This window comes from Drosophila novamexicana, unplaced genomic scaffold (genome assembly GCF_003285875.2).
Source record: "Drosophila novamexicana strain 15010-1031.04,08,12 unplaced genomic scaffold, DnovRS2.1 tig00000121-arrow-pilon, whole genome shotgun sequence".
In the NCBI taxonomy this organism is placed as follows: domain Eukaryota; kingdom Metazoa; phylum Arthropoda; class Insecta; order Diptera; family Drosophilidae; genus Drosophila; species Drosophila novamexicana.
In genome coordinates, this window is record NW_020824773.1 from 2,937,829 (window position 1) to 2,953,543 (window position 15,715).

At 41.4% G+C, this 15,715-nt stretch overlaps 1 long non-coding RNA gene across 2 annotated transcripts in view; it reads left to right on the plus strand.

Annotated features, from left to right (window-relative positions):
• LOC115758101 overlaps positions 1–15,715 on the plus strand; it is a 74,448-nt gene that overhangs the window by 12,166 nt on the left and 46,567 nt on the right. For both annotated transcript variants that reach the window (XR_004017396.1, XR_004017394.1), the window contains exons 2-3: positions 988–1,036; positions 10,561–10,616. This is a non-coding gene — a long non-coding RNA (uncharacterized LOC115758101). The remainder of the gene's footprint in view (positions 1–987; positions 1,037–10,560; positions 10,617–15,715) is intronic.

Below are 15,715 nucleotides of genomic sequence, written 5' to 3' on the forward strand. Positions count from 1 at the left end.
TCGAGACTCGAGATGGAGACAACTTGCTTAGTGCTGTGACGTCTGCTGTTCCTTTTAGTTACTGTTTTCATGGTCCAACTGTTTTGTGTTTTTTGTGTGCACTCCCCCTCAAACCCGCCCAACCCGCTCGAACCCGCACCGCGTTCCCTTTGTCTTTTGTCTGGCAGGTGTTTCGTTTTGTAGTTTCGAACAATGCCCAAAGAAAACATTACCTTTAAATCCTACAGCAACAAAAAGAGAGAGAGAGAGAAGTAGATGAGAAAGTTTTTGAGTTTTAATTTTAAGCATATTATGAAACTTAAATGCGACGTAATTTGCTTGGTTACTCAACGCCGAGGCTAAGCCAGCTTAGAAGCTTAGAGTAACTTATATGCAGGCTTCCAGTTCTTCTTCAATCCTGAGCTGTCTCTCTCTGTGTGTGCGTGTGTGTGTGTCTTTATGATTGCGGTCGACAGCTGGTGAAGAGCTGCGTGTGACAGTTGAAAGTGGGCAAGCTGAAGTTTCCTTTAAAGCGCAATGTCATTGTCCTAGAGCTGTCAGTTTTTGTGAGCCCTAAAACGCGATCAAAAAAAAATATGCTTAAGGATACCCTGTAATGAAGTCTAAAGTACTTAAATTGTTAGGAGGGGCGAATATATAAGATAGCCGTCTGTAACATCATGCACTTATTTATCTCATCCGATTTGTTGTAATGGAGAGCATCTAATTAATTAATCTTCAAGAATATTGAATTATTAATATTGGCTCTATTTAACTCTTAGAGATCCAATGCTATGAAATATGTATGCATTGAATATGTCCTTCATTTAGATTCATTAGGCCAACACGTAGACCTTAGGAAACTTGGAGACTACAAAAGCTGAGCCTAGCAAATTTGATATGTGGTTGTTTATATATATTTGATTAGGATTAAAGGTTTGCTTTGTATGTTTAAAAGCTAGAAATGCTATAATTAAAATTGCTTAAAACTGTTTTCTTTTATTACAGAGACCCCCATGGATGTCGATGTTTATTTATGCTTGAGTCAGAAATTAAGGTATGTACTCTATATTTTTTTTTATTTTTTTTCAAACTTTTCTTATGATAAGTTTCGCTTCAAAAGTGTAAAAGTTCTGCAAGCGCCAAAGGAAAAGTTACAAATTATTTTAAACTAAAATTAAAATTTGTTTATATGTTTAGATACATTCAAATATAAATATTTAAATAACTAGGCTGTTTGCATCTAACAAAAATGTTACCCTTTGCTAAACGAACTGCCATCTGTTATTGTTGACCTACATATTTACAGGGTATCACAGATTATATCTCCCTTATTAGGAGCTCCCGCCGCTGTTGTTGCCCCTGCGTCTCATGTCACACGCTTGACGTATATGACGCTGTATGCATGTTGACAGCTCGCCTGCAGGCCAGCGCTTTAGTCAACACGCCCCCATCTCTGCCCCGCCACAAGCATTCTTTAATTGCTTGCGGTTGCTGCGTGCATCATGAGAAGTTGCCACATCCTTTTTGTCTGCTGTTCTGTCTGTGTGTGTGTGTGTGTGTGTGTGTGCGTGTCGCTCTTCACGCCAGTTCCTCTAATGAGGTCATTGCTTGACAATCGCATTTGCCATGCAACATTTGCTGTGGGACGCGCAACGCTTCTGATTTGTTGCATGCAACATCGTTCGTGGCGTTGTTGTCATTCGCCCGGCATCATTCGTTGTCATTCGTCGCTGTCTTTCGGCCGTTTTTCATTCTGCATTGCGCGTTGCTTTCATTTCCGTTTCCGCTGCCAGCTGCTTCATTGTGGTTGTCATTAGGCGCAACGCCGTACGACTTACCGTTTGCCACCCCCGCCCCCAGCCCCGCTCGCAACATTTCATTTGATTTTAGTTCATTTTAAATGTCTTTTGTTCTTTGTTTTACGCTGCTTCGGCATCTTTTGCCGCTGCGTCGCTTTCATTAATTTGGCCCAACGCCGCTGACTGTGCCACTATGCTAGCCAGGCCAGGGGTTGTTAGTTAGTTAGAGGAGCTGGTGCGTTGGCGTTTTTGCCTCTTCGACATAATTTATGCGACAAGGCGTGCGAGAGATAAATTTCTGTCGTTTGCCATTTTTCGCTTGCGTTGTATTTGGTCTAAATAAATTAAAGTCAGCGCCTCGCAGGGTAGCCGAAAGTGCGGCAAGATCGGACCGTAAATGAAGCTCCTCACTATTTAGGATGGTGATGTGAAGGGCGGGAGGGGAGGGGCTTGCCACTCTGCGCTCGCCAATCGCAATTTCCGCAGCGCCGCCTGTTGATTAATGCGCGCTTTTAATTGCAGCAGGCCCAAAAATTTTCTAGACCACCAAATGGCAAAAGCACAAAACAATGCGTCAGCCAAAGTGCCAGAAAGTAGGCTTCAGGCAAGTACAATTTGTTACAATTGGCATACCCCGACTGTGCAATGCTCTGGTTCTAGTGTAGTAGCAGCCGAAATGTGGCAATAATATTTTATAGTTTTCTTTTATTTTCAATTTTAAAAACGAGTAAAAAGTTTTTAGAATCTCTTTAGTAAATTTTAAATAATTATTTAAATAATTTAATACTAGAACATGGCGAAATTCTTATTACTTTTTCTCCTTAGTTTTATTTATTTACTTAATTTAAATTTTACTGGCATAAATTGACATCAGCTCTGATGCAAATATATTTTAATTTACACTCTGCCTTCCGTTGCTGGAAAAAGTATCTTTAAGAAACGTTGCGCAGGCTAAACCGGCGTATACGTAATATGCAGCGCTTTAATACACAGGTTAACCTGGCGTATACGCAACGCGAAGTGAAGTTGCGGCGATGGCTGCATATGAAATGCGACTGGCGTGGCATGCGTGTGCCTGTGCTTCTGTGTGTGTGTGTGTGTGTGCCTTGTAAATTAGTGCGCTCATGCAATGCACTCACACACAGACACGCACACACTCACACACAGGCATGTAACTGGGCAGACAGCGTATGCCACTTAACCCAACTCCAGTTCTCTGCGCTGTGACATGTCTCATGTAAAATAGCATTTTCGTGCGTTTGTTAATTAAAAGTGTAACTGAAAGGGAGAGAGAGAGAGAGAAAGAGACAGAGAGTGTGCACGTGAAAGAGATGGATAATAGGCAGAGTGGAAGCGAGGGAAAGGCGTGTGTAAAAGCGGGTGCAATGCCAGTTGGTGCCCAACAGCGCCAATGTGTTTTCGACGAGGTAAACCATAAATAATGAATGAAATTAACAACGCAGCAGCAACAGCTACAGTAACAACTCAAGAACGTGACACTAGCTTGTGTGTACGTATGTGGGTGTGCGTATGTGTGCCTGCCTGTGTGTGTGTGTGTGTGTCATGTGCCTGACAGCAACTGACTCATCCTTTGAACTTTGCTCCCCCACCACGCTCATGTGCAACTTTAGGAGTCTTTCGCTTGGAGCAATTCTTTACTTTATTTTTATCTTATATTTTTTGTGATTTAGCTGATGTAAAATATGAGCCAGACAGAGATATATATATATGAATAATTTGAAATATGGCGCCATAATTTATAAATATGTTGAAATTTTCAGATTTATGCAAATGAAAAACTAAAAAGTCAATTTATCTACATCAGAAACAGCACCAAAAAATGCTGTGCACAAGTTGTGCCTGAGAGAGCGCAGGAGTTTGTAATAGAAATCAATATTACAGCTCAAAAAGCTTTTAAATAAAGCGTATAAGGCAGAGATACTATGTGCCCTTTATGATATGGAGTATGCTTTATTTAATATAAAACACTATCTTATAATTAGATCGGATGCTAGACATAATTTTTCATCTTAGCCAGTTATACAAATTAATTTATTGCTGTTTAATTGACAACTCTTTAAAATAGTGTCAATTTAATGTTACATTGTGTTAATATTAAATAATACCAAGTTCACAACGTACTTTGGAAACAGGCTCCAATGAGAGTTGAGCAAGATCTTCAAATGCTAGGCTATTCATAATATTATCTTCATTGAGCGAGATGTTTGATTCCTGCCCTAAAAAGTATAGTACAGTTGTCAAATCTAGAACAGTCAACACTTGACTTAAATTTAACTGCTAAATAAAATCAAAGTCTGCCTCAAAACAGTTTCGACTTCCAAGAAAGTATTTTCTTAAAACGTTTGTCAAAACTTACCACAAATTTTGAAGCTATGCTTCTGGTTAGCCGAACCCTATTTAAATGTGAGACCCAAATCGAAAAGGAAATCTATTTTAGCTAAGCCGCAGACCAGCAACCACTTTTCGTTTAATAAGTTCCTTGAAATTGCTGAAATCCATACAAATTAGGCATTAAGTTAATGGCAGCTCACGTAGTCGCTGTCGGCTTTAATGCCATTTAAATAGCTCAGCTTTTAAGTGGCAATAAAAGTGTTGTTCGTGCGTATTTCAAATCGTGTAGATATTAAACTGAAACCCCGCTGTTGGCCACTCCCTGCCTCCCTCCCCCTGCCCTTCCTCCAGCCAGCAACTAGCCCAACCTAACTCGCCTTGTGCATTTCCGCTTGAGCGCGAGGCAAACAAAGCGCATAAACGACGCATTGAGTTATCAAAAGAAATTGCTGGCAACGTTGCAAGTCCTTGTGTTGCATGCCCCTTGCTCTCGACGACGAACAACCATCTACCCCACCCGCCCGCTGAGCTGAGCCACCCTGCAGTGACAGGGCGTCAGAGCAGACACATTATTTATGGGTCGCAATTACTCACAGGCGGCATGGGGAGCTTAGGGCTTGCCACTGAAGAAGAAGAATTGCCTTTTTGCATATACATTCATTTCCTTTTAGAAATACGTATATATATTCTGAGATGCAGTTGCACGCGTAATTTGCAATCACAACAGATATTAGATATGAGATGCCAGATACTAGATACTAGATACTATCTGCAAAAACTTGGCTCAAAATTCCACAGCTGACAACAATTTACAAGCATTTACTTTGTTGGCAACTGAGCAACAGCCACAGCAATTAACATGGTCAGGCAGGCGGCTGGGCGTGGTCAGCTCTTTCTCTCCTCCCTCTCTTCCCCTATCTCTTTTAACTATCTCTCAACTGGTCGCTTGGCAGTTGCTTATCTACGCCTCGCTGCATTCTCATAATAAACAAATTTTCTGTTTTCTCATGGTAAATTACATTTACCAGCGGGTAGCAAGAAGAAGCAGCTCATGATAAACAAGCAGCAATGCTTGCGGTTGCCAGCCTGGGCATCTTTGGGCTGGCCCGAAAACTAATGTGCATTGCACTGGAAGACAATGCCAGCCACATTAAGCAGTTTATATGCCACACACACACACACACACGCACGCACACACCCTACCCATCCCTCTCCCCCTCCCCCTTCCGACGCTTCCTTTTACAGCTGAGCAAGCAAGGCAATTATTTATATCTTGTTTTATTTATTTTTTATTTTTGGTTCTTCCTGCGGTTTTAAACCATAAAAGGCTAACTGTTTATTTTCGGCTTGATAAATTTCTTAACTGGGCCACGCCCACTGTTTAATAAAGAGGCGCGACCAGTTTTGTTAAAGCCTGAAAATAATTGAACAAAGTAAAACGTGGCACACAGCAAGGGACGGCACAGCTGTGCTGTGCCATGCATTTTATAGCATTGAAGACAAAAGGGCCAAACAAAGCAAAGGCACAGTTTTTGGCTTCACGTCGCGTCTTCCACACACGTCCTGACTTTGGGCCAAAGTAGTTTTCATTGTTTTCTGCTTGCATATTTGACCGGCGTCTGTTTTGTTGTGGCCACAAGCAACAAGGACTTCTAATTAGCACACTGTCAGCCGCTGGTCGGGCCAGGACAATGACGACAAATGTGCTTAAATGGCCAAGTTAGTCGACCCGTTAAAAACGGGCAACGGCAAAAACCCAAAGCAGAAACGGAAACACCAATGGCAAATGGCGGCAGTTCGCGGCGGAACCAAACAACAGACAGAGACAGGTTGACGAACACAGAGAGAGAGAGAGAGAGAGAGATAGAGTGAGTAGAAAAGAGGTGGGCAGAGTAGTATGGCTTAATGCCACGAAAGGACATTACATTTGTTATTGCTTGGCAGTTATATATACACATGTACGTCTAGTATAGGCCGCACATGTGCTCCTAGGTACAGTGGGTCACATAAGCTAAGCATGTTGTGCTTAGATATATATATATTTTATGTCTAATTTTTATATATGCAAATCCATGCTTTACCATCATTCAGTTCATTAGTTAGTTAGTTAATCTAAAAAAGATATACAAACCTAGAAATGAATCACTTTTGTTAAAAAAAGCCAAAAATGTAAGCAATTAGTATAGAATTGTATGAAATATTTATCCATTCAGAAGCTTCCACTTTCAGAAACTGGTTCATTATGAAAAAATAAAATATAGCAAAGTTTGTTCTTGACATCCCTTCTTTCTCTCAAATTTAGCTGCTTTTTTACCTTTCTACCCACTGAAATTTCCGAGTTTTAAATAGAACCTTTGCGACTGATGTGGCTCATTGTTGTCGCAGTTTGTTACTTTTTTTTTTTATTATACAAAACAAAAAATATTGTTCGCCCGACGTTTGCACTGTTAATGTGTGTGTGTGTTTGCTGTTGTTGTTTTTATTTCCATTTTGATTGCAATTGCGCTCGGCCTCTAAGTGAGTTTTTCTTTAATTTTTTTTCTTTCGACGATTTTGCTTCTGCAAAGCGCACAAATGTATGCAACACATTTTGTTTGCAATGGCCGCAGCAAATCCGCACGAAACGCCAGCAGCTGTGGAGGGGTTATACGTTGCTAGCTGGAAGGGGTGGGGGCGGCGGCGGGGTTAACTCGTTGCCACTTCCGTGCTGAGTGAACGGAAATGGCGGCGTCAGGTCGCCAGACCGACAAACGACACCGACACCAACGGGGCCAAAAACTGTAATCCGAAGCGCCGCCAGAAACACATGCAGCTGGCCAATTGAATAAGCAGCAGCAGCAGCAGTGTGTGCCGATGTATGTGCGTGTCTGTGTGTCTATGTGTGTGTGCATGTGTGTACTTGGTGTGGCTCTGCTTTCAAGTGCCGCCACTCAACTAGCACTTATTGCATGCGACAAAGGACAAACGACAGCAGCAGGCAGCAGGAGGTAGGAGGCAGGAGGAGAAGCCAGGCCCAGAGACGGGGCCAACAGTCGCGGCCTGTTCCGGATGCGGTCGCAACTTTTTGTCGTTTTCAATTTTAATTTTCTCTTTTTTTTTTTTTTTTGGTTTATACACATTTTTTTTGCGCTGTATTACTGTCAAACCGGGCGGAGTCATAGCCACAGTCACACAGTCGGCAACTTGCGACACACTTAAAGCAGTTAGCTCGATGACCATCAGTGGCATACCATGTTGTGCTACACTGTGCGAAATTTTTCGTATAGATACACACAATTTAATGGAATTCTTAGGGAGTTTTAGATATCTTATTGAACTGAAGTTTGATGGATAAGAATATCATGTGCTATGCTATAAGAAGTTTTTGGTATAGGTACGCACAATTAAAAGTTATTTAGAAGTTTTAGGAACCATAGTCAACTAAAGTTGAATGCATTTATATTCATCCCTTTGAATTTGAACACGAGACAGTTCTAAAGCAAATTCACTTACACGAACGAGATACGAAAATGGCAAATGTGTGAGAAACGTTGAATGTCTAATCATTGACAATAGTAGTATTTTATTTTAGTCAATAAATAATTATTTCTTCTTTCTTTAGCAAATGTGGGCCCTATCATAAATTTGTTTTCAATTTAGCTATAAGATATTGTTCGTCTTAAGATATCAACTATTCAAGACGGCTGTACTGTATTTTGACCCAAAACCGTTTTGATATGGGGAAAATATAGGATTCATTTCGTACAATGTAGTTATAGTTGCAGGTTCAGCCATCATATTGGTCATTTGCTGCACATGCTGCGCGAATGTGAATTGCGGAATGCCAAGTGTGTACAGAAAGACAGAAAGAGAGCGCGTGTGAGAAAGAGATTGAGAGAAACAGAGAACTAGCTGCTGGGGAATGTCACGTAATTTTTAGAGCAAGTGGCACAGGCAGCAGCTCTGACAATTGAAATGGCGCACATTACGTATACGTAATGCGCGTTACGTATACGCAGCATATGCAGCTGCGGCTAAGGCCTAAGCGCCCCGAAGGCAAAAGATTACTGCAGCTGCGAACACGAATCCTGCAGTCTCACCTGGACTACAGTTATTATGGCCATAACCATAACAGTTATCTGATTTCTTTGGGTGCCTTTTTTGCTTGTGCTGGCTGCAGCTGCCGTTGACAGTGGGCCAACGAAAAAGGACAAAAAAAATAAATGCTCACCAGCCTGTGGGGACGTTTTTTTGTGCATTTCCATTTTGGTTTTTTTTGTTCATAATTTAATATTTACAAAGTAGAGCACACAGCGTCGAGTAGCGACACAGAAAACTGCAAAATAATAAAACGAAATTACCAGAGACAGGACACCAGAGAGCGCCAGAGAGCGGCGGCGGGAAGGCGGAGATGGAGAGGCCGCTCTCCGGCCGCTGTCCTGGCGAAAAATCTGTGCGCTGCGCTGCATTAAAAAACGCTTAGAGCAGCAACTTTTGTCGCCTGTCGCCTGCCTGGCGACTGCTGCTTCTGTCTGCAGACTGTGCTCTGTGCCGGCCAGTGTCCTGTTTGGCCGAGCTGCGCCATGTCCTGCCACGCCACCATGCCCTCCGCTGCCGCATTGTTCATTGACAGTTTTTATGCGCGGGGTGCGATCCTGTCGTGCATTTCTGAAATTTGTTTGTTTTTAATTAATTGCACGCGGCGACGCTGAAGTAAACCTACCTCACCAGCACCACCTGCCGCACCCTGCCGCCAACAGCAAACCTGGCAAGCCGCGGCCTTTTGCTGCTTTCACACATGTGCTCCTTCTGCTGCTGCTGTGGGCGTGGCTGCGTGTTGTGCTGTGATTAAGCCGCTGAATGGCTCGGCTGGTCACCGAGCTGTGGACTTGAATAGCGTGCCAGGATTTTAGATAAGCCTGCCCCCGGCCCCACAGACTGCATGTCGGCTGGGCGTGGCTTGTTAGCGCTGCGCCGCCACAAAGTATGTCATAAAAAATGTTCACAGCCTGTGAAGAAACTTTAATTTCGATTAATTTCTGTTGCACACACACGCACAGAGAAAGACAATTACCAACACCATTAAATGACAACAAAGTTGATGTTGAAATCGGACTGCGAATGTGTGTATGCGCGTGTGCGTGTGTGTGTGTGGCAATAACCATTTCCTGCACCATCACGAGAACCCTTTTGGGGTTGACAGCACAATTTGCATAAATTTTAAATTTCAATTTGCAAACCAAAAAACTGAAAAACTGAACTGAAATGGAATGAAAGAAAAATTATGCATGAAACGGAAAGGCAAAAGTTCGGCAAGTGAGCAAAAATAAGAAGAAGCACCAGCACAGAAAATACCAATAACAATGAGAAGAGAACAAAAAAATACCAAAATTAGCAGACAACAAAGCGAATGTAGAATCAGCTGAGGGGTAAAGTAGGTAATAGATGGGAGCGCAATCCAATGAAACCCCTATTCTTTTTTTTTGCTTGAACGAGAGAAAGAGAGAGAGGCAAACGCACATTTTGCCAACGACGAAGGACTCAGAGGGAGAGTGCGGGGGGACAGTGGAGGAAGCGAGGGGCAGGCTGGCAGGTCAGCCTGTAGTTGACTGCTGAGCTGCCTTTTGGCTTTTGCCAGCCTCGGAGCGGCAGCTCCCTGGTTCGTTTTGCAAAATTCTTACACATCCGTGGCATCATGTATGTGTGCGGTTGTGTGAGTGAGTGTGTGGGTGTGTGTGTGTGTGTGTAGCTGCTATAACGGAACAGGAAACAACTGGCATTGGCAGCCATACGACGTTAAGGATAATCGTGATGACAGCATATTTGGCTGCCCCCAAAAACCCAAACACAAAATCAAACGACAAGTTTTCCCAACTTTGTGTGTGTGTATGTGTATACGTGTGTGTGTGTGTGTGTCCAACTTGGGGGCGCATCCTTTTTGTGTCAGTTTGTTGTCTTTAAAACGACATTAAAAATGGTCAAATGAGCTTAGAACGCCTGCTTAAACAGCACTTTGATCCCTGCGCATTGCTTGAAGCCACTCAACTAGGCAAAAGGCCAAAGGAAATCCAAAGAAAAATCCACAATAAAAATGCGCTATTTCAGCTAAATCAGAACGCAAAATGCCGTCTAAAATGCTTCCTTTGAGAGACGTTCTGATAACGTTTCAGTTTTAGTTTTGTCTCTTACAAGTGGGCGTGCCCTTAAAACGGGGGCGTTTGGCTTGCTCTTCAACAATTTTGCACGCTTTTGTTTTTTTCCTTTTTTTCTTAAAGTTCTGACACGCATTTTGATAAATGTGATTCTTATGTTGATTTGAAGAAAACCAAACTGAACTTTGGCCGTAAAAGAGAGTGGGAGGGAGTTAGATATAGAGTTAAAGTTGTCCGCTGAGCCCATTACCAAACCAAATATTTAACATCATATTTCTTTGCTATTTCTTTTGCAGATCCTTTTTAGCTGACGACGCAGTTTGTCGCCGATATGCGAGTCCTTGTGAATGAGGTAAGTCTTTCTGTATATGCCATGAACATGTACATATATATCTAAAGGAAATATGTTGCCCATTTATACTCTGTAGGCAAAGGGCATTCCAAATTTTTTAAAAATACTACTACATTAATATAAATATATTAAATATATAAGAAAATAAGCTTGAATCTGACTGAATAATTTGGTTTCCACCAATTTTCAAATGCAGCCGAAGCAATATTCCACAATCTTGTCTTGGCTTTCACTTGCAATACAAACGTAAACAGTTCAGCCTCATCATCAATCAATCAATTGATCGATGTATCCCCTTTGTCTCTCGGAGACAGATTTTTGATCACAAAAACAATTCTCGTATAGAAACTAACATTACGTTCCTTACTAAGTATATATCATAGCTATATAATATGGGCTGAGCTTTCTACTTAACTAAGACATAAAAATTAAGCACGAGTAAGAGAAAGAGGTTCAGAGTAAGAGAGAGCGAGAGAGCGTCAAAGTTAGATTAATAGATTGAGAGGGCATCCCTTGGCGAATATTACTTTAACTTAATTTTTATTCATACTGAACACGCGTTAGGCTTTTTTCAGTTTATTGCTGATGTGGCTGCTTATGATAATATGGCCAACTCTAGTGCTTCCTCGGGCCCCCACCCCTATTACTTCTCCTACTCTTTCAGCTTTTCTTTCCGTGGAGCACGTTGCGTATACGCAACGTGGCTAAGGCACAAGGCAAAACTACAAGCCGTTTTCTTTGGCCACATTAATTGAACTCTGTTTATTTATGGCTGGTAATTTAAATGCGGCCAAGTGGTTTTCGCCCATACTCGCTTGTCTATGGACAAAGCCAAAATGGGGCGTGAGGCGTGGCTGTAGTTGGGGGCAGGAGTGCGCTATAAATTGTTAAGTTTTTCTGTTGTAGTTGTTGTTCGACTGGCTGTTGTTGTTTTTTATCAGCGCGGCCAACAACATGAATAATAATGCATGCACAATATTCCAGTGCTCATTTGCGTGTCCTATGGTAACACACACACACACACACACACACGCATACACATACACACTAGCAGGCAGTCGCACAATTGAGGCGGAAGTGCGCATTGTTTCCGCTTTTAATAAGGGCTGTTGTTCTGGGGCCGCTTGAGCCGATGCATTGCAAACGCATTATAAAGCCTGGCAACAGGCCATAAATTGCATTAAATTGCATTTAAATGTGTGTCGGACAGGTTAACAATACCGCTGCCACACCCACTCCCCCTCCACTCTGCCGCCCTCATAATTGATTGTAAACCAAAGTTGTTTGCCAGCTGCAAAAAGCCTTTAAGCCAAGTTAGTTTCGAGCCAACAACAAATTATTTGCCAAAGCAGCCCCCTGACATTTTCTCGCTCTGCTCCGCTTCAAGCTTTACTTTTGCGTGCAAATTCCGAAAATTCCAGAATTCTCAAAATTGCAAAGTTATGCTTATGAGCATGAAATGGCTTAGCCGTAAAAACTTTGCTCTTCTGTTTTATTTCCTTGTTGGTTTTATTTTATTTTATTTTTTTGTATACCCCGCAGCGACACGCGCTCGCGACAAAAACTTTAGCTTGAACTTGCAATTCGCTTAGCGGCCCAAACAGGAGACGTTTGCCCAGCGCCTTTTGGCCAAGTGCATGCAGCCAGAAAGTTTAATGTCTGCCAACTGCAGAGTGCAAAGACAAAACTAACTACCTATTGAATCGACTAGAAGATATCCTGTAGATTGTTGATAGTTTTTGTATAGAAGACGAGAAACTTCTAGTGTTAACTGTGTAAATAAATATATAGATAAAGTTTATTGCACACGAAGCACATATATAAATGTATGTATATATATAGGAACAGGGGCAGATGTGTCTTATTAATAGAGAGATGAAAGACTTTTAGGGTTTGCAGTAAATGTTTTATAGGTGACATGCTAAATATGAATCTAACAACACAGAAATTATTTAACTTTATGGTTTGCACGTTGACATATTCAAGAAAAATATGAAAATTATAGAAATTATGGAAAATTATAAAAAATGCATATGCATTAATTATAGTTAATATACATAATATTTTGTAAGGAGTATTTAAATATAGAAATTGTCATCCAGACTAGATTTACATATTGTTACTGAAGTGCTTTCGTGTAATAAAGAACACAAGAGCCCACATATCAAATTTGCTAATTCAACTTCGTATATTACGTAATTTGGGACTAAGGAGAAAGTTTGTCCGATAAGAGCCCTTGATGTCTGTCATACCCAACACACACAGAGGTCAATAACATTTCGCTGGGTACGGGGTATTAAAAACCAACAAGCCAAGTCATTTCAAGCATTCCAAGTGCAATGCAATTAACAAGCACTCTTTACCAGCAGCCCACTTCTCGCCCCACTCTGCCCAAAAGTTGAGGTTTACAGTGTTGTGAGTGTGTGGTATATAAGTTATGGCATGCGAGTCGTCAATTAAACAAATTCTGCATACATTAATTGTGCCAAAAGTTGTGGCATGCGTGCTGGTAAAAGCACCAGAAAATCAACCAGTGCTGCAAAATTTCTCATTTGTAATGGTCGCACGACAAGCAGCTGCCCTACGGCGTATACTTAATTTTTTGCGCTTTTGTATATATAAATGCCATTTTTTTCTTTAATTTTTTTTTTTTGGGCACAGTTGGACCTGACTATGATATATGACTGTTTGGCGACGCTGCGCAACGCCATGTGTGGCATGTGGCAACTGGCAACTGGCAACTGTGTGGCATGTGTAGCAGGCAGGGCCAAGGGAGCTGCTTCTTTAAGCTTTTGTTCATCCACTTAATTAGCATTTTGCTTGGATTGCTCGCTTTTGTTTCGTTCGCTGGTGTCGAGTGCACGCGCGTGTCTATTGATGCGTGCTAATTGCGCAGCTTCAGCAAACAGCACCGCCCACACCCACACACAGACACCCCCCCGGTTGCCAGCGCCCGCTTTAATTTCAATCCTTGACTGCATTAGGTGCTATCAAGTGCATGAATGAAACTTTTGCGTACAAGTTTATGCCCAAGAGTTAGCTCTCGCTCTCGCAGATTCCTACTCCCTCTCCGTAGCAAAGCATAGCCTCCTTAGGCCCCTCGCCTCTCGCTGCATAACAAGGAAATCCGTTTCGAGTGCAGTCTGCAAGCGTTGCCTAGCTCGCAAATCTTGTGGACGTCGAACAGGCACTCGTGCAGTTTACTTAAGTGCAGGCAGCCTTCCTCCACTTGGCCAGCAAGTCCGAGTGCAAGTAATACGCCGTATGTATTATTCCTCTATGTGTGTGTGTGCCTATTGGCTTCGAGTATGCGGCTCAAGTGGGAGGTGGGCTGAGACAATGTCTCAATTGTCGATTGCAGCTGCTCAGCTAAACGCTTATTAACCTATGGTAATGCGTTTCCTTTAATATGAACCATAGAAAAACAAGCTATCTTAATTAATATTGAGAATTTCTTGAAGTTTCTTTTTCTTTAACTTAACTTAAATTCAAAAAGTATTTTATAATTTTATACAGTTGAGTCACACATGACACACATTTGTTTTATACCACATTTCAATCATTTTCATGAGCTTCCATATATAAAAATAGAATCTAAAAGTATGAACATGTTGTATAAAAGTTCAGAAACTCATTCGTGAGAGAATTTTCATATCAGCTTCGAAGTTGTTGAGCCAAAATATAATCTGTTAGACAACACTTTGATTGAAATGAACCTTTTTATACCCTGAACCCATTAAAAATGGGTATATTATATTTGTGCGAAAGCCAAATATATGTAACAGGCAGAAGGAAGCAACTCCGACCCCATAAAGTATATATATTCTTGATCAGCATAAATAGCTGAGTCGATCTAGCCATGTCCGTCTGTTTGTCCGTCCGTCCGTCCGTCCGTATGTATGAACGTAAGGATCTCAGAACCCATAAGAGCTAGAGACTTGAAATTAGATGTAAATGCTCCTAGTTCCCGCGCAGATCGAGTTTGTTTCCGATAATCAATACCTTACTCCGTTTCCAAGCAATCGATAAAAATCGATATCGATATCCTGTTTTTTGGGCAGTTTTGGGAAATAATAAGAACTAGAGTCGCCAAACTTGACATGTAGCTTCTAAAATAGAATATATATATATGATATAGGATTTTTCTTCATGGTCCTCTAGATTAATGTGGTATTCAAATCTCGACACCGATTTTTTAGTCGAAATTCATGTCCAAATCTTTCCAAGATTCGTATATAGACATGGGTCAAAAATTACCACCCCCATATCTCGGCCAAATCTCATCCGATTTTCACGAAGTTTGGCTTTTTCTTCATGGTTTTCCCTCTAGATTAATCTGGCATTCAAATCTGAACACCGATTTTTTAGTCGAAATTCGTGTCCAAATCTTACCCCAAGATTCGTATGTAGATATGGGTCAAAATTTACCACCCCCATTTCTCGGCCAAATCTCATCCGATTTTCACGAAGTTTGGCTTTTTCTTCATGGTTTTCCCTCTAGATTAATCTGGCATTCAAATCTGAACACCGATTTTTTAGTCGAAATTCATGTCCAAATCTTACCCCAAGATTCGTATATAGACATGGGTCAAAAATGACCACCCCCATAACTCGGTCAAATCTCATGCGATTTCCACGAAGTTTGGCTTTTTCTTCATGGTTTTCCCTCTTGATTAATCTGGCATTCAAATCTGAACACCGAATTTTTAGTCGAAATTCATGTCCAAATCTTACCCTAAGATTCGTATATAGACATGAGTCAAAAATTACCACCCCCATAACTCGGTCAAATCTCTTCCGATTTCCACGAAGTTTGGCTTTTTCTTCATGGTTTTCCCCCTAGATTAATCTGGCATTCAAATTTTGACACCGATTTTTTAGTCGAAATTCATGTCCAAATCTTACCCCAACATTCGTATATAGACATGAGTCAAAAATTACCACCCCCATAACTCGGTCAAATCTCATCCGATTTCCACGAGGTTTGGCTTTTTCTTCATGGTTTTCCCTCTAGATTAATCTGGCATTCAAATCTGAACACCGATTTTTTAGTCGAAATTCATGTCCAAATCTTACCCCAAGATTCGTATATAGACATG